The sequence below is a fragment of the Mesoplodon mirus genome (genome assembly GCF_964341445.2).
Source record: "Mesoplodon mirus genome assembly, chromosome: 12".
NCBI lineage: Eukaryota > Metazoa > Chordata > Mammalia > Artiodactyla > Ziphiidae > Mesoplodon > Mesoplodon mirus.
The window spans coordinates 3,095,404-3,117,125 of record NC_138988.1 but is presented as its reverse complement, the minus strand read 5'-3'; the positions used below and the strand labels follow the sequence as shown (position 1 = coordinate 3,117,125).

At 57.7% G+C, this 21,722-nt stretch overlaps 1 protein-coding gene across 3 annotated transcripts in view; it reads right to left on the bottom strand.

The window, feature by feature from the left end:
• The window catches only part of FBLN2 (fibulin 2), a 76,177-nt gene extending 62,860 nt beyond the window's left edge, over positions 1-13,317 (bottom strand). For all 3 annotated transcript variants that reach the window (XM_082637367.1, XM_082637368.1, XM_082637369.1), the window contains exon 1: positions 13,208-13,317. The gene's annotated coding sequence lies outside the window, so the exon portion shown is untranslated. The remainder of the gene's footprint in view (positions 1-13,207) is intronic.
• Positions 13,318-21,722: the final 8,405 nt, after the last annotated feature.

Here is a 21,722-nt window from a genome sequence, read left to right as displayed (position 1 = left end):
CATACACCCAATTCCTGCTAACCTCGAAGACTCTGGTTCCCAACTCCTGATCTTGGTTTGTATCATTGTCCCAAACCAGGGTGCCCTCCCTCCTCAATCTCTCCACACCCAAACCCTACCCCCCACCTTAAGGCCAAGCCCCAAGGGCAGGGAGATGGATGAATGGGTGACTGGATGTGATGGATGCATGGATGCATGGATGAGTGGACAGATGAGTGGGTGGGTATCACGTGGAAGACAGATGGAGGAGAAGGTGGACTAGCGGATGGTTAAGTGAATTGGTATGTGGATGGATCGTTGATGAAGAGACGATTGGGTGTCAGATGGATGGTGGTCCCATCATGGATAAATGGTGAGGGAATGGATGGCAGATGGAGGACAGATGGATGGGAAGGTGGAAAAGTGGCTGGATGAGTAACCAGCCTGTGGATAAATGTCTAATAGAGGGGCAGGTGGGTGGGTGGAAAGATGGGTGAGGAGATGGAGGAGGCGTGGATGGGAAGGTGGGTTAATGGTGGGTGCATCAGCATGGGGACAAATGGCTGAAGGACGGCCGGCCAACTGGGCAGGTAGTGGACAAGCGGACAAGCGGATGCGTGGACGGTGGGTGGGCCAGCGGATGGTGAGCAGAGCGAGGAAAGTTCCCCTGATGCTCCATCAGTGCTCTTCCCAGCCTCCCTGGAAAACCCAGAGCAAGGGCAACAGCTCTCCTGCAGGCCAGCAACTCAGACGATCCTTGCCCGTGGTGAGCAGCGTGAAAAGTACAGGCCCAGGGAGAGTCAGACTGGCCTGCGCTCACAGCCCAGCAGAGCCGCCACCTGCTGTCTGACCACAGAGCAGAGGCTCCGGCTGTCTGAGCCTCACCTTCCCCGTCTGTTCAACGAGAAGCATCACGTTCCCCTCACAGGGCGCTGTGGGATGAAATTTAAAAGTATCTACAGAGGCCAACCCAAGACATGGTACAGTCAGAGGTGACAATATTTCCCACCCTATTAAAAAACTGTTCCAACGCCTAGAAAAAGGAAGGTGGCTCCTCCTCCCATTTTATGCGACTAGGAAAGTCCTGATACCAAAAGCAGATGTGGTTCTACAAGAGGAAGGTATAGGCCAGTCTCACTTATGAATCTAGCTGCCAAGCCCGAAGTAAAATAGCAGAAAATTGAACCCAGCAGCATATTACAGGAATAATAATACACTGTGTCCAAATAGGGTTTACCTCAGGAATGTTAACTGTAGTGCAATACCAACAAATCAATGCAACTCACTAAAGACAAATCTACGTGATCAGTTCAGCAGATGCTAGTCAATAAACGTCAACATTTTGTGATTAAAAGCTCTGAGAAAAGTAAGCTTCTCCTGGTAAAGGGGACCATCTACTCGGTCCCTACGGGAGGGGCCCCTCCGTACCAGGCACCGAGCATGGGTTTACCCGTCACCCCTCTCACAGAATAAACTGGCCTTTGGGGGATTTAATTCCTCCCCTGAAAGGAAGACAAAGGTGGGAGATAAACTTTCGGGTCCAACCCTCCTCCAGAGCCTCCCAAACCATGGCATGGCCCCTTCACACTCCTTCTCCAGATCCTGGAGTTGAGTCCAGGGCTCCATCTACACTAAGAAACCGCTCCAGGAGGTGAAGGAGTCCCCAGGGCGGGGCCCGGACCCCGTCCTCACCCTACCTCTGAGCTCACGCAAACCGTCTCCTGCTTTCTCTTTTCCTTCTCCTTTGGATACAAGATGTGTTTTCAAGGGAAGCTGAAAGACCAAGGGTCCCTGCATGAGAGGTGCGTGTATGTGCGGGTCTGTGTGAGTGCTGGGGGGCCGAGGGGTGGGGGGGAGTTTGGGTGTGTAAGTGCATCTGTGTGTATGTGAAATCTAAGTCTGTGTGAGTGTGGGCAGGTGTGTGCACGTGAGGCGTGTTTAGGCATGTATGTTGTGTGAGTGTGTGTGTGTGTGTGTGGGGGTGAGCCTGCGTGTGCATGCACATGCATGCTGGACTGCCCTTACCTGGTGGGTCCTGTCCCTTCTCCAGCCCCAGCAGGGGCAGGGGGTCCCTAGTCCCCGAAGCCCCTGACCCTGACCTTCTGCCCAGACCACGCTGCGTCCTAGAATCCAGGACTTGCTTCCTGCTCCCGCCGGGTTCACAGCTGCACTGGAGCCCGTCAGCGCTTAAGGCATCCCGTGTCCTGTCCGGCCTCAGCGCAGGCAGCCCTGCCAACAACCCCTCAGCGAGGCTCACGCAGCGCCCTGGGAGGCGCATTCTGCTACCACCTTCTCTCTAAGCAGACGGGATGATCACTGGGGCTGAGGCTGGCAGGTTCCCTCCCCACGCTAGGAGCTGACATCTCACACGGACGAGACTGAGGCAGGGACTCTGCTCTCCTGCTCAGCCCTGACCCGGGGTCTGGCCCACATGGGCACTCAGATGCTTTTGGTGGGTGGCAGGGTGGGGATGGGTGGATTGATTAACTTGTACGGCCCCAGCACAGGGCTGACACAGGACATGAGATGAGTTATAAATGTGAGCGTCACCAACACTCATCCCCGTAGGGCCTTCAAAGACGGAGAAAAACTTGCCTGAGGCCCCCTGGCAAGTCAGGGGCTGAGCTGGGAGCCTCGCACCATAACCACCACTGTCCACCCTTCAGACAGAAGCCCCAGCTCGGGTGTCCTCCTCTGAGCCTCACAGAGGCGTGGGACGCTGCTCCGCCAGGGAAGCTCTGCAACTCTCTCGCGCCTTTGCCGGGCCAGCGCCCCTATTCATTTGCATGGCCCTGAAATTTAGGAATTTCTCAAGGCTGCCAGCAGGGCAGCTGATGTGCAGCCAACCGCAGGGTCTAGCCCAGGCTGCGGCATGACCGTAGGGCCCCCGAGGCCGTCAGCCGCCCCAGCCAGAGCAGAGATGGGCAGCAAGTGAGATCAAGCCCTGGGTCCCAGAGGTCAGGGTTCAAATGTGAACCCAGCTCCCCCCAGGCTGCCGGGCGGCTCACAGCACATGACCCCGGAACAGACACACTCCCGTCTGCTCACAGGCCCAATCACAACGGCCTCCCAGCAACACGGGGAGGACTCACGGCGGGGACGTAAAGACCCCAGCCCCTCACCGGGCAAACAACAGGCATTCAATACGCAGTCAATATAAAAAATAAATGACCTGCCCTGGGTCCTCTGAATCCTTCACAGCTCCTCAAGTCTGCCCGTCCCTCTGTTCCCTCTGCCAGGCACACCCTCTGCCCCTGAGCAAACTCCTGTCCATCCCTAAAAACCCAGCTCAGTATTCCCTCTTCAGGGAAACCTTTCCTCAGAGTTCATGGCTGCCTTTTTTGACCTCCCTGCGCTCTGTACATGGAGTTCCCGACCACGTGGACTTAAGTGTGGCTGGGCTGGAGGCCAGGACCCCGCAGTGCCAACCCCAACCTCCAACTCCCCATTCTAACAGGAACTACCCCAGGTGGTGAAGAGCTGCCTCTACTCACACTGGGACATCCTCACGTTCCCTCGGGATGGGTCCACCACGTGAGATGGGGACGGGGAAGGAAATGTGGGGGCCATTTATGGAGAGCAGGCTGGCGATGCTGTGCGGCTCTCTGCCTCCTCCTCCTGGTAGGAGAACCCCAACTTTCCCACTCTTCAGGCTACGTGGCCCACAGAAAGGCCCATCAGAGGCTCCTTCCTCCTTCACAATGACTGGTGAGGGATGGTCCTGTAACCCAGTTGCGCGGGCCCACGGGGAAGCCCCTGGGCCGAAGGGAGGGAGCCTGGAGCTGCTGGGCCACCCGACTGCCACATGGCAGAGCCCGCCGGAGAATAACCAACATGGAGGATGGAGACAGAGGCCCCACGGCGTCTCTAGAGCCCACAGATACAGCCAGGCCGGAAGCCAGCCGTTGTACATTTTAGTCCCATGACATTTTTGCTTAAGTCGTACTTTCTGTCACCTGCAACCAGAACACTCCTGACAGCTGTGATGAGGAAGCAAGAGGAACAACTGTGTTGTATGTGTCACCGATGAGATTCCTAGAACATCTGAGTCTCTGGAGTTACTGAACTTTGCCCCTGCAGTGGACACCTCCTGGGGTGGCAGCCGGGCTCATTCAATGCCCATCCTCGGGGACCAGCTGGAGCTACAGTCACTGTCAGGACTAAGTGACCCCACCCCTAGCCACAGCCGACTGACTGGCCCAGAGTGGAGGTTTGCCCAAGCTGGACCAATCAGAGCTCTCCCCCAACAAACTGAGCCAATCAGAGTTCTTCACCCTCAGCTCAGCCAGCCAGAGCTCCCCCACCCCAAACTGGGCCAAACAGAGCTCTTCCCCAGGATTTTGAACTGCAACTAGAAGAAAACAAAGACCATCTCTGGCGGGAAGAAACTGTGAGTTGAGGGTGGGCACATTTAAGTCATTTTGAGAGAATCACCCAGACTCACAGAGAAAAGCAGAGACAAAAAAAGATGGGGCGTGAGGCAGCCTTGGTGGCATGGAGTCCCCAGCCCTGCACTGACCATGCAGGGACCCCCTCAGACACAGATAAGCCCACATGAGGGAGACCCTCCCCCACAGCGATGGGAAGGCCCCTCCTGACGCCAGGAGCAGGGAGAGCACTATGGGGGTCTGAGCCCAGGTCATGGTGGGCTACCTGGCCATGTGCTCAGGCTCCACCATCCCTGTGGGATCCCCCAGGGTCTGGGGCCAAGGAAGGGTCACTCCTCCCACCCCACGCATGGGAAGCCACAGCCACGCCGAGAGGGTGTACCTGGGTCAGGCATGTCCTGCCTTGGGGACAGGCAGGTGATGTCACCACAACCTTTCCATCCCCAGCCAATCCTTAAACAATTCTCTGTCACTTGTGAGAGTGTAAGGTTGGGCACTCAGAAAACACGTTAGGGGACTGGTGGCACAGTGGTTGGGAGTCCACCTGCCAATGCAGGGGACACGGGTTCGAGCCCTGGTCCGGGAAGACCCCACCTCCTGCGGAGCAACTGAGCCCGTGTGCCACAGCTACTGAGCCTGAGCTCTAGAGACCGTGAGCCACAACTTCTGAGCCCACGTGCCACAACTACTGAAGCCCACGCGCCTAGAGCCCGTGCTCCACAACAAGAGAAGCCACCACAATGAGAAGCTCGCGCACCGCAACGAAGAGCAGCCCCCGCTCGCCGCAACTAGAGAAAGCCCGCGCTTAGCAACGAACACCCAACACAGCCAAAAATAAATAAATAAAATTTAAAAAAAGGAAAGAAAACACGTTAGGTGGGGGGATGGTACGAGGACTGGGGCAAACTTTCCTCCACACCAGGTCCGTGGCTAAGTAGGGCCTGACCGGCCGTTACTGTGGTGTCAGTGGCGTGACCGCAAGAAGTAACATTAATGACTGCTCAGCTGGGCGCAGAACTTTACAGTTTACAAGGCACCCTCCCATCTGGCCAGGCCTAGTCCCCCACCTCCTCCCTGGACTGGGCCCAGCCTCACCTTGCCAGGCGCCATCGCCCTCTTTTCCCGGCACTGGAGCCCTGGCCCTGAGCTCCAGCCTGTCCCCCACTAGCATGGACCCCAGGCCGCAGGACGGCCCAGGCTAAGCTGACTTTACCCTCCAGGGCTCTGCCCAGGCAGCCAGAAGGGCACAGAGCTGGGGTGTAGGGGACACCCCAGCCCCCACGTGGGAATGGGGACCAGCCGCTACCTGAGAACCAGGAACTTAGTCTCAGAGAAGACACCTCTGTTGGAGGGACAGCAGCCTCCTCTCATGGCCCCGCCCAGCAGGAAATGTGCCAAGGGGGGCCCAGAAAGCAGGAAGGGATCCCCAGAAGATGCAAGGTGTGTAATGACCAGCTAGAGGGTCCTCTCCCAGTCGGGCTAGAGCTGACCTCTCGGGGTGAGGTAAGACCTCAGGGAGAAGGCAGAGGTACCAGCGGCCCCGTGGTGAGTAAGCATCCATCCCCCTTTATCCTCTTACGCAGTCAGGATGGCAGAGAACTCTGTGTGGAGCGAACACCTCCCTGACCCTTGCCAACCTTCCTTCATAGCACAGAGGGGACAGGAGCACTGGGCTTAAGGCCAACAGAGGCAGGGAACGGCAGGGGCTGGGTTTAGTCCTGCACTGGGGCCGTCATCTTTGTTCTCACGGGTATTGCTGATTTAGAGCGAGTGATCCTGATTCTATCTACAGTTGTGAAAAACGGCCTCCTTTTAGTATAAGTGTAAGTAAAACAGGGGAGGAATTATTTAAAATCTATTAACTATAATGTAAAGACACAGGAGGTGGGGGCAATCCAGCAGAAAACTTGATGGCATCGTGCTAATGGTCGCTTGAGCACATGCGGAAGCCAACATGCCCTGGCTTTTTTTTTTTTTTTTTTTTTTTGCCAAGAAAGGGCACAAGACCCCCTATGCAGTGCCCATGTTCGGACAACACGTGAATTCATCTGCTCTGAGGATATGCAGGGGGCCAGATGAGGGAGCTCGGCCAGCACTGAACCCCCAGGAGGATGGCTAATCTCTCAGCTCCTGAGGACTCGGGAAGTTGACGTGGAAACCAGAGTGAAGCATGGTGGTCTTGAAAGAGAACATGTGTGTGCGTGTGTGTGTTTACAGGCGCCTGTGTGTGTTTCAGGTCAAGGAGGGTACCGTGTGGTTTTGCAAGTGTGTCAAGACCATTGTGGGAAGACTCTAAGAACAGAATTTTCTGGAGCGCCAAAAGCTCACTTGGTGATCGCAGAGACAGCTGGATGAGAGACCCAGGCTGAGGCAGGAAGAACTCTGGGAGGCTTATCAACAATGGGTGAGCCCGGAGCACAAGGTCCAGGGCCAGCCCTGATGCAGACGATGGCATCTCAGTGATCACGGAGAAGGGGGGCATGACCCTCGACAGAACCGAGCTAACACGTGTTAACTAAGCACTGTATACGTGCCAAGAGCCGCGCTGGGGGCTTTCCACAGGACCCTCCTAGGCGGGCACCACCACCAGGCCCATGTTACAGATGGAGAAGCCAAGGCCCCCATCATCTGGGCCCAGGCAGGTGCCTCCCTGGCCTGGCGGGGTCCTCACCCCACCTTCACCCAGCCCCTCAGAACCGTCTTCCCACGCTTCAGGCCATTCCTGTGCACCAAATCACAGCAGAACCAGGAGGGCTGTCCCCAGTGCGCAGATGAGGAAACTGAGGCCCTGGGAGGTGAGGTGGCCTGAGGCCAGCAGGGTCTGCTTGAAGACAAAAGCCTCCCGTGGCCGCAGGCAGCCATCCACTCCCGGGCACATGGGCGCCCGCGGCCGCCACCCTCTCGGCCACGCGGAGGCTCTCGACGCTCCCCCCATCCCCCGGCCGCACCCGCACCCCCAGCAGACAGGCAGGCAGGCAGCACCACTTCTTCACCAACACTGACCCGGGTGGGGTCGCCGTGGCCGCCCACATTATAGCCCCCACACACCGAAAAGCCAGGCTCCCCACCCTCGAGGAAGGAAATAACCCTTCCCCAAACCGGCACTTTCTTTGCAATAATCTCCATATATGAGAAGACAGAGGCGTTTTTGCAATGTTTCCAAATTCCAACAACACTGAGGACAATGGGGCAAAATGACGCATGGCTTGACCCCAGAGGGGCCCCAGGAAGGGACCAGCCCAAAGGAGAGGAATTAGTGGTGCGTACGTGCCACAGTACCCCGCAATCCAGGGCCGGCCAGCCCGGGGCAGGACCTCGAGGTGGACAGACGGAGCTCCCGCCCAGCCCCTCCTCCTCACTTGCTGTGCAGCTGCAGTCACGCCCACCCCCTCTGAGCCTGTTTCCCTGCCGTCACCCACCCGCTCGGGCCTCCTGCCTGCCGGCTTGCCCCTCCACTCCCCCCCCAACACCTGGGCTGCCAGAGGGCCCCTCCAGCCCTCTGGCCATGCCCCTCCCCTGCTCGGAAACACCCCGAGGCTGCCCATCTGCCACCCTCAGAGCAGGACACGAGGTCCTCCATGTCTGGTCCAGTGCACGAGGCCAGCCTTACTTCCCCCCTCCTCCAATCCACCTTCCACTGTCCACCCCTCAACCTTCACATCACAGTGCCAGTATCGCCCCCTCCAGGGAGCCCTCCCTGACCATGCCTAGGCTCCCAGAGCCTCTGTGCTCTCCTCCAGGACAGCCGTGACTGAAGCATTTCAGAACTGCCTACATGGGTCTCTGGGGTCCTCAGGAGGGCCAGGGAGGGACCACGGGCCGGCCCACACCAGAGGCTCTTATGAGTGCTGTGGGCAAGGAGAGGGACCAAGGCCCCTGATGTGGAAGGAACCCCGAGTCCTGCCAGCCTCTCCCAGCTACCCCCACACAGCCCCTGCCCAGGGTTGCCCACCCTCGAGGAGGGAGGCTGCGCTCCACTCCCGCTGCCCCACGAGGCCCGGATCAAGGCCCCAGGCTGCCGCCACCCTCCGGCCTGCTCCCCTCCCAGCAGCTGGGGTGGGGAGTGGAGGGAACCTGAAAATCCCAGGAAGACCTCACCCCTCCCCGAGCTGAATCCTCACCACACCCAAGATAAAACTGAAAGCCCTCCTGTACCCCCAGATCTGACCACCCTCCTTGCTCACAGGGGTCCTGTCCTCCAGCTGCTCCAGGTCATTTGCACGTGCTGTGCCCTCTGCCTGAGTGTCCGTACTCCACGGGCCTCCTCCGACGCCCTACCTAAAGCAGCCCCACCCGCACCCTGGTCTCAGCCAGCTCCATCTGCTTTTTAGCCCAGGCGCACACGGCCAGCTCTGACATTACGGTGAGCATCCGTCTGCATCTCCCCACAGAAAGCAAGCTCTGTGGGGGCAGTGGAGGTCGTATTGGTACTGCTTTATCCCAAGAACAGTGACCAGCACCCTGGTAGGTATCACTTACTTCCTCCTTCCAACAACCCTAAGAGAGGGGTTACGACACCCATTTGACAGATGAGGAAACTGAGGCTCAGAAAAGGTCACTGGCCCGAAGGAAGCATGGCCTATGAGTGGCAGAGGTGCGATCTGAGCTTGGCAGGTGTCCAAAGCAGGGACTTCCCTGTGCCCAGCTGCCACCTGCACAGACCCCCGGGGGTCTGGACCTGTCGTTAAGCTCCGGTCCGGCTGGTAGGCGGGCTGTGGAAACAGGCTGAGGATGGGATGCTAACTGCTGTGGTGCCCACCCCAGAAAAAGCCAGCAGTCAAATCAGCAGAAGGAAACACCCACAGGAAAAGGGGGAAGACAAAAAGGGGGCATTTTTTCTTTTGTCCGATTGCCAAACTGTGCAAAAAAGTGACTTTGTTCCCATCTAATTTTAATCACAGTGGAAACCTTTGTATACCACGCCAGGAAGAAGTCAGTCTGTTCAACAACAAGGTCGGGAAAGGGAACTTAAAACCCATCCTTAAACACTGCACTTAAAACTCACAAATGAACAGTCACCCACCACCTGCTTAACTGCTTTTGAATTTAATGTAATATTTGAACAGGCAATACAGTGGTACGGCTCAAAATCCAGAAAATATAAGAAGGCACACAACGGGAGTGTCACCTCACCTTGCACCCTTGTCCTCCACCTGCACACGCCCTCCAGGTAACCACAGGTAACCACTGCAACCCCCCAGGGCTTCCTCTCAGTGTTTGCCTATGAGCCTATAAGCAAACGTGGATTTACATCTGATTTGACACAAGAGGCAGCGTATTTTACACACTATTCAGCACCTTGTTTTCCTCTCTCAACAGATCTTAAAGATCAGAGCCTCCTCATTTCTTACAGCTGCGTAGTATCCCATTGTATGGCTGCACCAACATCTATTTGACCAGCACATATCACCCTGGATCTCAAGTGTGTCCACAGCCCTGCTTCCCCACCTGCCTGTGGCTTCTCGAGGCTGAGACCTGCCCTGCGGCACAGGGCCCGGGACAGGGCCTCCACACTCCTGCCAACATCCTCATTGAGAGGCCCACAGCCTCTAGATCCTGCAGCTAGGGAGGGTCTCTTAAAATGGGTATCAGATCTCATTGCTCCCTGGAGAGAAACTTCTCCATAGCTTTCAAATGTCCTGCCCCACCCCTCTCCTCCTCCCCCCTGCCCTCCCCCACCCGCTCCTGCCTCCTCCCTTCCTGTCCCTCGCACACACCAAGCCAGGCCCCACCGAAAGTCCTTTCTTTGCACCAGCTGTACCCTCTGCCCACACCCTCCCATCTCAGCTCAGAGATCCCCTTCTCAGAGGGCCCTGCCCTCCCGTCTGGATTGGGTTGCCCACTGCAAGCTGGAACTACATCCCAGGGCAGGGCCTTCAGTTGGTGGGGAGGCGGGTGCTCAGAGATCAAGAAGCCAGAGAGGGGATACACCACCTACCTCCTAGGCAACAGACCCCCGGCTCCCATCCCCAACACGCACTTCAGTACTGTGAGCCCCAGAAAGCAATCAGACAGCACCCACTTTACAGAAGGGAAGACTGAGGCTCACTGACGGGAGGGAGAGACCCTCTGCACCACCTGTGTGGCCAGACCCAGCACCTTCCTCCCCAGCAGGAACGAAAACCTCGAGGAGGTACACGGATGAGGCCAGGGGCTGCCCACCATCCCCAAGTCCCGTGTGCCGCCGATAGGGCTGGTCCTCGTTCAGTCAGTCAACAAACGTCCAGGAGGTCACACATCACAGGGACATTCAGATCCCATGAATTCAGCCGCATACACATGGTAAACAGAGCAGAGTCACAGGAACCAGGACTTAAAATAATTTAGCAGCTGCCCCATCCCACGCCACCCAGCAAGAGGCCACCAAGGAGCGGGCGGGAGCTGGGCCTGTCCCTCGGCCCAGTCCCTCCCTGCAGGGCGCCTCCTCCACCAAGGCCAGCCAGGGAGTGAAGGAAAAAATGCTCCCACCCACAGCCCCACGTGCAAGGCAAACACAGAATTCTGACGCCCAACAGAACACACCGTGGTCCTCCTGAGGCCCTGCAGGGACTGGGGGTCTTCACTACAGTGGTCTTGGGGTCACAGTCACTCGAGAGCAGAGCAGGAAAGTGTGCTGGGCTTTCGGGCCGATCAAATGGAACCGCAGTGGTCCTCTAGGTCATGTGAGACTGTCACCTTAGGCCCTGAATTGAGCTCCACGCTGACCCCTGCTGAGAAGGCGGCTTCACTGCCCTCAGTCCTCCCACAAGCGTTTACTAAGCACCTACTGCCTGTCAGGTGTGAACGTGGTTTAGGGAATTGGCCCAGGGTCAATGAGACCAAGTCCCTCCCCTCGTGGACTCACTGAAAGGCTGGCAAAGAGCTTGGTTTTAGAGTCAGAAAAACCTGGGTTGAAACCCCAGCTGTGCCCTTTGTTTGCTGGGAGACCCTTCCTGGGCCTCAGTCTCCCCATCTTTCAAAAGGGGGAAGACTGCGACCTTGCAGGATCATGGATGGGATCTGGGGAGAAAAGCTAAGGACGAGGCCTGGCTCTGAGATCCCTGCCTCCCTCCCACAGGGACCCCAGCCCCCACCCCCAGAGCCCAGCAGACAGTGCCGGCCACCGTCACAAAGAGGCCCCGCGGTCCAGGTCCCCTCATGGCTCCCACCACTAAGGCCATACAAGGCTCACTCAAGGCTTCCCCAGCCATGGGCGAGGGGCCTACCCTAGGGCCACTTCGGGGTGGGCACTGCTGCAAAAACAGCCCAGTTTACACAGCAGGCACAGCCGACACAGAGGTCTACGCAGGCCGGGTGGGAACTGCGGCCAAATGGTTCCCCTGCCCCAGCCCAGGGGCAGCAGAAAAGCAGCACTAGCCAAGGGCACCTCGCAGGGATGTGAGTCCTGAGCTCCAGACCTTGTGATTTTTCAGAAGACGGAAATCCGGACTTATATGTGAAAGCTGCCAATTTGTAAATGTTGGCAGCTAATTAACTTTTTAAAAATAATAACAACATGGTAAGAGCCAAACAAAACATGCACAGCCAGCTGCGGTAGGGGCTGGCAAGTTTGCGCCTGCAGGAGGTAACAGCCTTTGACTTCATCCCTCCCCTGCCCACGCCTCTTAACACGGGCGGGCGCTGGACGCCAAGAGGGGAGGCTGGGGGCAGTCGTTCCCGGGCCCTCCCTTCCTCCTGGCGGGGATCGTCACCCCCATTTGCACGTGGGGAAGGTGAGGCTCAGAGCCCCAATGATTCGGCCACAAACACATGCCAGGACCAGGCATCAGGACTTGCTCAGGCAGGGCCCTGGACGGGCACCCTTACTCAAGGGGCTCTGGATGATGACCACCACCCAAATTTTCTTTCCATTTCTGGCCTGTCACGGCGACACCTGCTGGCTCGGACCCGCCCAAGTGGTGGTCACAAACCGAGGTGGGGTGAGACCTTGTGACACCAGAGGGAGGGAGGGCACCCCTGCAGGGAGAGTGGGAAGGGGGAGAGGATACAGGGGGGCAGGGGGTGATGAGGAATGGGGAGGTCCCCGGAGTCAGGGCCACCCCTGCCTACTGAGTCCCCTGCCTGTGCTCCCCACACCCTAAGGGAGCCTCAGCCCAGAGCCTCCCCCGGCCCGACTCGGGGCCCACCGGGCTCAGGACGGCACGGAGGGCTGTGCCCGCCCAGAGGGGAGGGCCGGGGTCCGCTGGACTCTTAAGTTGTTGGCGTGTACGACTCTGTGTGCAAGATTCACGGTGGGGGGGGGGAGGGGGTTTGTTTGCCGCCCCAGGGATGTGAGAGACACGTGTGTAACACATGCGAGACATATGTGTGTGTGACAGACACGCGTGTGTGTTAACAAGGCACACGCGTTTCACAGACGGCGGGCTGACAGAGGCGTGCGTGTCTGGGAGACGCCCGTGTGCCAGACACGTGTGTGTGAAGCCTGCGTGCGCAAGGGCGACGTGTGACAGATGAGTGTGAGGGGCCGGGCATTCGTGAGAGCGAAAGGGTCTAGAGGGGGGATGCGGGACGGAGACGCGGGGCCGCCCTGCGGAGCCTGAGGAACTTCTGCCGCCTGCGATGGGCGGACGCGAGGGGGAGGAGAGCGCGCGGCGGCGGCGGTGCCCGACCGAGGGCCCAGTTCCCTCCTGGGACGGTGACCCGGGCTCGGGACTTGCGGGGGTGGGGGGGGCGCGGAAGAGGGATGGGGTGGCGGGACCCGGGCGGGTGGGGGCCCTCCGCCACCTCGCGCCCCGCCGGGCGCCGGCCAGGGTGTCGCATATGCCCGCCGGGGCGCCGTCCGCACGGCCGGCCCGGGGGCGTGGAGCCCGCGGCGCGTGCCGAGGTCCGCGTGCACTCACCGCGCTGCGCTCCGCTCGTCCCGCGGCGGGCGAGTCTGTCCGCTACTCCGTCCGCCCCGCCGTCGGCGCGTCTAGAGCTCGGGAGTCCGGCGGCGGCGCGGGGCGGCGCGAGGCGGGGCGGGGCGGCTCGAGGGGCGGGCTGAGCCGGCGCCGGGCCCCCTGCCCGCCCTGCCCCCTCCACCTCCGGGGCGGGGTCTCAGCCGCGGCCGGGGAGGGGGCCGAGCCGGCGCCGACGCTCCTCGCCCAGCCGCGCACCCGGGGCCGGACGTGGCCGCGCTGCGCGTGCGCTCCGAGCCCCGCTCTCCCGTGGCGCGCCCCCCTCGCCGCACCCCCTCGTCGCCCCGTCTAAACGCGGAGTCCCAGCCCCCGCCCTGCTGCCCTCAGCGTTCTTTGGCCCGGAACCTCAGCCAGCCTGGGCCTCAGTGTCCCCGCCGGGAACATGGGCCGGGCCACCCCGGGCACGTTGGGAGGGCCTGCGGGGCTTAGGAGTAACACTGGCAGGAGGGAGGCCCAGCTTGGCCGCCTCCCGTCCCCTGCTGCCTGCCCTGGGGGAATCCCACACCCCTCCCCCCACACATACCCCGGCCTGCTGGCACCGGGTCCCAGCCTCCAGCCTAGGTTTGTCCTTTCCCTAACCTCCACATCTGCCTGTGGCCACTCTGTGACCTCAACCAAGGCCCTTGACCTGTCTGAGCCCAGCCTCCTCATCTCTTGGGCAGATTAACCCTGGGCTGTTGGTGGGGAGCCATGGAGAACCCCATGTTGTGCCCTCAGCACAGGGCCCAACAGGCCTGAACAGCCCAGGCTCTCAGCTCAAAACGTTAAGTACCGTAACTCTCACACCCAGAGCAGAGGCCGGATGGGTCATCGTCGGGTCCCCACTCACCAGGTTTGGCAGCCTTGGAGCCTGTGCCTGGTAAGGGGACCCACAGGGAACAGGCTACCTCCCAGATGCTTTCTGCAGGCCAAGGGCTCAAAATCCCATCCCAAAACCCACACAAGCAAAATCAGGCACTGCCAGATCAGGGCAAACATTTGGCACCAGAGCAGACCCGGTGAAAGGGGGACTGGCCCCAAACCCACTGGGCCCTGCAGGCCTGGACTCTGGCACAGGGACTCACACCCTGGTCCCTCCCCCACCACCATCTTAGGGTCCCAAAGAGAGTCGGGATCCCAGAACTCTGTCCTTCCATCTCTGTCTCTCTCTCTTTGCCACCTTCTGTCTCTCTCTTCTTAATGTAGTAAAATTCACATAGTGTAAAATTCACCATTGAAAGTGTACAATTCAGCGGCATTCAGAGCATTCACAACTTTTTCTCTTATCTCTTAGCCACTCCATCTTGATCTCTCTTTGCTGCTGTGAATCGACGTCTCTCTGGAGCTCTCGGTGTCGCCTTCAGATGGCCCGTGTCTCCCTGTCTCTCTGGAGCGTCTCACTCTCCACCCACCCTGTCTCTCCTGCTCTGGGTCTCCCTCTGGGTCTCCATCTCAGTTTTGACAGCAGTCTGTCTCTCTGTCTTACTCTGTCCTTGGTCTCTGCATTTCCCTCCAACTCTGTCCTTAGTCTCTGTGTCTCTCGCAGTCCTGGGGCCACATTCTCCAGGACCTGAGGCCTAGCCCAGGACCTCTGGGAGCCCCTTCCATCCCTGCCAGGAGACACATGGCCCAGCGGCTGCCACCTCACATCAGAGCAGCAGCCGTGGGCCCAGAGTGTGCCCCACCCCCATGCCAGGGGCCTCCAGAGCCCAGGACTGGGGTGAGGCAGCGAAGAGCAAAAGCAAAGAGAGGGGAAGCCACCTGCCTGGGATCACACAGCTGGGAGGCGGTAAAGCCAGAAAGTGCCCAGGCGCTCAGACAGGGCTGGCCGTGGAGGAGCCACGATGAGACGGAGGGGCAAAGCCTGCACTGAGAACCTGGGGCCAGGCTACCCCGGCTCTCTGTGTAACCATGCCAGGCCCTTCCTCTCCGGGCCCTTTTCCCCACTGGAGCTTGTTCTCCCTTGGGGCCCCTGCACTTGCTGTTTCCTCTGCCTGGAATGCCCTTCCCCCAGGTCCCCATGGCTGGCTCATCCTTGATTAGATACAGGTGCAGTGTCACCACCCCAGAGAGCCCTCCCTGAGACCGCAGCAGAGATAGCAACTGCCCCTCCCTCGGTCACTCTCTCCCCTCTCTACCCCTCAGAGTACTTGTCACTAGCGGCCTTTTTAAAATTCATTTATAAGTGACTGTAGGTAAGATAGCCTGGTAAAAACTCCACCACCACCCGCCAGCTGTGTGACCTTCGGCAAGTTGCTTGACTTCCCTGGGTCTTGACTGCCTCAACTGTAAAATGAGCTGAATGATATCGGGGCCAATCTGGTGGGATTGTTGGGAAGATTAACTGAACTGAAATCCAAGAGTACTTTGAACAGGGCTTGGCCCCAGGGGCGAGCTCAGTAAGCATCTGATGACTGAGTGAGTGGTAGATTGAATCCTTCCTTCTGTCATTATTTGTGGAAGGCACCAGGCCTTGCCTCACGTGAGCCTGGGCAACTCTCTGCCCTCCAATGCCCTCCCTTCCTGCCCCAGGTGTCTGAGCCGAGATTTGGCCTCCCCTTCCAGCCCGCCCCCAAGGCCTGGCCAGCTTTCCAGGAGAGAAAGTGGAGATACTTCGCTGTTATCTGAGCTGGAGATGCACTAAGGCAGCCGCCCCCTCGGAGCCCTGCCAGGGCTGTTATCGCAGACGGAGTGCACATCACCCACCAGGAATTTGGGGCCCGGGGCCCGGCCAAGACACGGTTGGAGGGAGTTCCGGGCCGATAAGGCCAAGACAGAATGCTCAGAGTGGGCAGCCGAGTTACATCGGTGACATCTCGGCAGCCTCCCGGGCATCGAGGCGCCAGGGCTGACGGGTGTGGGGCCCACCTGCACCCCCGGCCAGCCCGGGTGGAGCGGAGGAGGCCCACCGGGCTTCCGGGGTCTGCATCCTCGCTGGGTAGCCAGGAGGAGGTTACTGTGCCTCTTCTGGCATCTGAGAAATGAGAGTGACAATAATAACCCACACGACAGTAGCGTAGGGTTTAGACGCATGGGTTCTGTAGCCACATGGTTGGTTTAAAGCCACATGCCCCTGTGTGATGTTCACGGTGGCTTTAGCCCTCTGCCCTCAGTGGCCTCGTCTATAAAATACTTCCTGCCTCCTATGATTGTTTTGGAGATGCTTAGAGCAGGTCTGGCAGGTGATGAGCCCTCAGTTGAATGTTTGTTGTTCCTAATGGCACATGACCTAGACCAACTTGAGCTAGCATGGTGCCCCCATCTCCCTGCACGCCTGGGTGCTGGCAGCATGGGGACAGCTAGCTCCTTGGATGGTGGGCCTGACCTCTCTGCCAGGACTTGGCCTGCTGCTGCTTCTGGGGGCCAAGGGCCCCCCCTTTGTCCGGGGGTGAGCTCTGCACTGGGCCGGCTCCGTCATCGCTCTGGCCTCACATTCAGCATCCGATGTAGCCACCATGACTGGGCAGCACAGAAAGTGAGTGTCTGGGCCCAGCCAGACTCGAGAATATTCCGTGACTACAGGATAGATATTCAGAGCGGATGGGCAGTGATTTTCACACAGAGGCGCTCCTCACCCAGGGGTGGCACTGCCTGTCAGACTACTGCCCAACAAGCCCCAGGGCAGCACCACCCAGACCTCAGCTGTAGGACAAATTCGTCCTCTAGAATCACCCCGGGGCGTCTACACCCGACTCCAGAACGGGTCAAGCTGAGTCTCCGGAGGATGCAGCTGGGCATCAGTATTTGTTAAGCCCCAGTTGCCTGGAGATGCTGCCAAGTGTGGAAAGCACAGCCTCCCTCTGCCCTTCTTCCAACTGTGTCCCTCCCACCTGGAGCCCACGATGCCTCATGCCAGGCCCTGGCATCCCCTGCTCAGACGGCCCTGAGTCCCAGGGTCTGTGCTGGCCCTGCCCCCAGGTGTGGGCCGCGGTAGACACACCCCAGGCCCAAGGGGTGGCCGAAGGCAGCGGCTGGCGGGTGGCATGAATGGAGCTCAGATCTGTGGGCACACAGGCAGTCCTGGGAACGCAATTCAGGTCCTCTCTGGTCTGGACTCCACCCACCTCTCCAGCCTCTTCACTCACCCCATGCACGCTCCTGTCCGTAGCCCCGACCTCCTACTCTTCAACCCAATGAAAAGCTGATCGTGCACTGAAGACTTCCCCACCTCCTGGCCTTCCCATCCCCTGTGGATGCTGGGCCACCCGGGGCAGACATGACCAGCCATCCCCCATTCTTCATGTAAGAAACAAAACTATAGAAACTTGACACAGACCCATGGCTGCCTGGCTAAAAACTACATCCCAGCCTCTCCAGCATGCAGGTTGGAAAGTGAAAATTTGAGGCCACTGAATGGGAGCAAAAGTGGTGTGGCCCCTCCCTCCCTTTCTCCTTCCTGCTGGCTGAAGCGACGGCCTGGAGTGGGCACGGAGCTGCAGCACCGCCTCGACTACCAGGTGGAAGTCACACTTGGGTGGAAGGCATCCCTGAGCATCATGGAGCCACTGTACCTGGCCCGGAGCTTCACCTAAGAGAGAAATGAGCTCTCAAATGCAGTAAGCTGTGAGTCTGTAAGGCCTGAAGCCAGCCCACCCCTTTCAGTTCCAGGGGCCACTAAATTCCCTTTGGGGCTTCAGCCAATCTAAATTTGGCTTTTATTACTTGCACCCAAGAGCCTTGGCTAATAGCCTGAGTTTCACTGTGGTGACATTACCTACCAGCATTTCCCAGGCCCATTTTGGACACCGGGTTAGTTAGCCATCAGGATCCCTTTGGATCCCTGAGCCATCAGGGATCAGATTTTTATGATCCCCAAGAATGCTCTACCTTAAATAAATGAAAAACAAACCCGTATCTGTTCATCATACACTTTAATAGGCACCCTACACTGATTAATTCATTCGATCTTCAAAACAATCTTAGTGGGACTAGATATTATTACCCTCAATTTACAGACAAAGAAACTGAGGCTCGGTGGCATAGCTAGGGCCCCAGCCCAGAGCAGTCTTACTCGAGTTCACATGCTCTCCCTGCCCTTCCCGAGTCAGGAGGGAAGCACCTCGCAGTCAGGCAGTGGGTTTTCCATCCCCAGGGTATGAACAGGGACCGGGCGCCCCCTTGGCAGAGTGGCTGGAGGGGCTGATGCACGTGGAGTGGGGTATGCAGAGAGAGGAGGTGGGGGAAGCCATTACAATTTTTCTCTCACTCACACTTTCCCAAGCTGTCTGCTTATTCCAGGAAAGCTGCCCAGCCTAACGCCTCCCATCTGGGAATGGTCAGCCCCTACCTCCTGTGGCCTAGCTCGTTCGTGACTCACCCCCGCCCATCCCTCCGCCTGGTGTGATGAAATTTCTGGCACTTCTGAAAAGTTCTGGCCACCCTAGACAAGACTTGGCCCAGCCTTGCAATCAGGCCAGCTCTCCTGGCAGGGGGGAGAGAAAGGAGGCCAGGGGCACTCCGTTCAGGGGCTGGGACCTCCCTAGTGGGCTGGAAAACTAGGCTGAAGGGTCTCAGAGCCGTTTCCCTACTGGAGCAGCCCAGAGACGGGAGGCCTGGTCCCAGCAGGTTTCTTGCTCACTCCAAGCCTCAGTTTTCCCATCTGTGAAATGGGAGAGGCCGACTCTGATTTTAATAAACGATTTAGGAAACACGCATAATAAAACATTCAACACCAGCAAATCCACCTTCACAAGAGAACCTCTTCCAACCCCTTTTGTTTTATACATATAAGTCATTGCATGAATGAATGTATATATGTATACCCACAAATTCTAATGAACACTTTTTCTGCTACATTTTTTTTTTTTTTTTTTTTTTTTTGTGGTACGCGGGCCTCTCACTGCTGTGGCCTCTCCCGTTGCGGAGCACAGGCTCCGGACACGCAGGCCCAGCGGCCATGGCTCACGGGCCCAGCCGCTCCACGGCATGTGGGATCTTCCCAGACCGGGGCACGAACCCGTGTCCCACTGCATCGGCAGGCGGACTCTCAACCACTGCGCCACCAGGGAAGCCCCTCTGCTACATTTTTATGTGATATATTGTGGCCATTTTCTACAACAAAACATGTATCTACACAATCACTGTCAAGAGCTGCCCAGTATTCCACTATCTGCTATAACCACAGTTGATCTGATCCTCCAGTGATCATTTCCAATTTTTTTATCATGAAAAATGATTTGAAGAATATTCTTGAATCTGTATTTTGGGACATTTGTCCACCTCCCAGAAGTTGCAAGGGCGAAGGGCGTGTACATTTGTAAATGCTTGTGGTGTGTCTGACGGGGGAAGATGTTGTCCCATTGTTCGAAGCTGATTGCCTTTGTAAATGTTTACCAGCCATTTGTGTGTCTTCTGAGAACTCCACGTACATGTCCTTCATTCACTTTCATTCTTGAGGCGTTCATCTTAATAATTTTTAAGACTTCTCTGTATAGTAGTAGTGCGGGCCCTTTGTCTGCCAAGTACATACAGCAGACACCTCTGTTTTAACTTTGTTTCTGTATATATATATATATTTTTACATGTAGAACTTGTAAAGTTTGATGTAGAAAAACTTTCCAGTATTTTCCTTTGTGCTTAGAAAGGCTTTCTCCATTCTAAGATAGACGTAGTAAGCAACCTATGTTTTCTTCCAGCACTTTTTTTGTTCATTCATTCATCCATCCTTCATTCATTGTTACCCTTTAATCTAACCCCAAGTTCTCTGGCTACCCGGGTCCACAGAGCTGGTGGCTGGACCCTTAGCACAATGCCTTGTTGAGGGACAGGAATTTCTGGTAATTCCTGGAAGCCTCCCCTTCTGGGAATGCGGGGAGGGGAAACACATCTCTAAATAATGAACCTTGGCATCTGAGGCTGCAAATGACCTCCAGTTACCTGACAGGGCTCCACCCAACCAGTCCTTGGGTGCCAAGGAGTTTAGGGTAAGGATGCTCGTGGCGGCCATGGTAACGCATCACTCAGATCTCCTGCTCCAAGCAGAGCGGGTGACCGCCCACCCCCTCCATCTGAGCTGCCCCCCAGCCAGCAACGGAGCACAGTGGCTACAAATGCAGGATCACTCCAGCAAGACCCAGTATCCCCCCAGCAGAAAAGTGGCTGAGGGCCCCCTCGTTCTGGCTGAAGCTTTTTGGAATAATGGTAAAGACAGTAACTGAAATAGTCATGGTGTCATACACTTTATGAAGCTCTGGTACGACCATGTCTCTTGCATCCCTCTCCACCACACCGCTGAGACTCAGAGCTGGGCTTGGGTCCAAATCCAGGCTCTCTCTGTCCCACCAGGCAGCTTGTGTGAGCCCCGTGCCCACTCCCACCCCACAGTCCCAAGCCCTTCAGTCTAGGCCCCCCAGTCCAGAGCCATGGCCCAGCAGGCTCTGTGTTTCCTGATCCAACTCTGAGACCCCTGGGCCCCACTTGGCCATAGCGATGCCAGGGCACAGGGCCCAGAACACCCTTCCCTGAGTGGAGGAGCCTGGATCCTCCTGCCCCAGGTGAACCTGGAAGAAGGAGCCAGAAACTGGGCTATTAGGTGTGGAAAGAAAAGTCTTCCTCGCACGAGTCCAGGTGGGATATGATGGAGTTCAGATGAGGGTGGTGACATGAGGAGAGATACTGAGGAGAGAGACCACACAGACTGGTGTGATGCTGGGAGCCCGGGAGAGAGAGGGGCAGGGGTGACTCCTGGGTTTCTGGCTCGGGAGGTATCACTGATGAGCTGCGGAGGGGTGCCGGTCTGGACTTCCTGCTGCAAGTCACAGAACACTTGACTCAAAGAGGCTTAAGCCGGATTAAAAAAAAAAAAAAAAAAAAAAAAAAAAAAAAAAAAAAAAAAAAGAGGCTTAAGCCGGGCTTCCCTGGTGGCGCAGTGGTTGAGAGTCCACCTGCCGATGCAGGGGACACGGGTTCGTGCCCCGGTCTGGGAAGATCCCACATGCCGCGGAGCGGCTGGGCCCGTGAGCCATGGCCGCTGAGCCTGCGCCTCCGGAGCCTGTGCTCCGCAACGGGAGAGGCCACAGCAGTGAGAGGCCCGCGTACCACAAAAAAAAAAAAAAAAAAAAAAAAAAGAGGCTTAAGCCATAAAAGGGAGGACTTGAAGCATAGCTGGATCCAGGTACTCAAATGTCTCCAGGAACAAGTTTCTCCCCCCTTGTCTCTGAGCTCTCCTCCCCTCTCCTCCATTTTCCACCAAAAGCACCTCTCCTGGGGACCAAAATTCCCAGCAGCTGTGGCCCACAACCCTTCAAGCCCAGACAAAATGAAGCAATACTCCACTGGTCGTAAGGTTCTCTCCAGTTGGAGGGGTTTAAGTCATATGCTCAGGCCTGGACCAATCACTGCAGCCAGAGGAATGGGCTGTGCTGATTGGCTCAGCCCAGGTCATATGCTCTCCCAAAAGCCTGGCTGGGGGCGGGGGTTGAACCTCTAATTGGAAACTGGGGTCCGTTGCCAGATGCTGGAGAGGAATCCATGAATGACC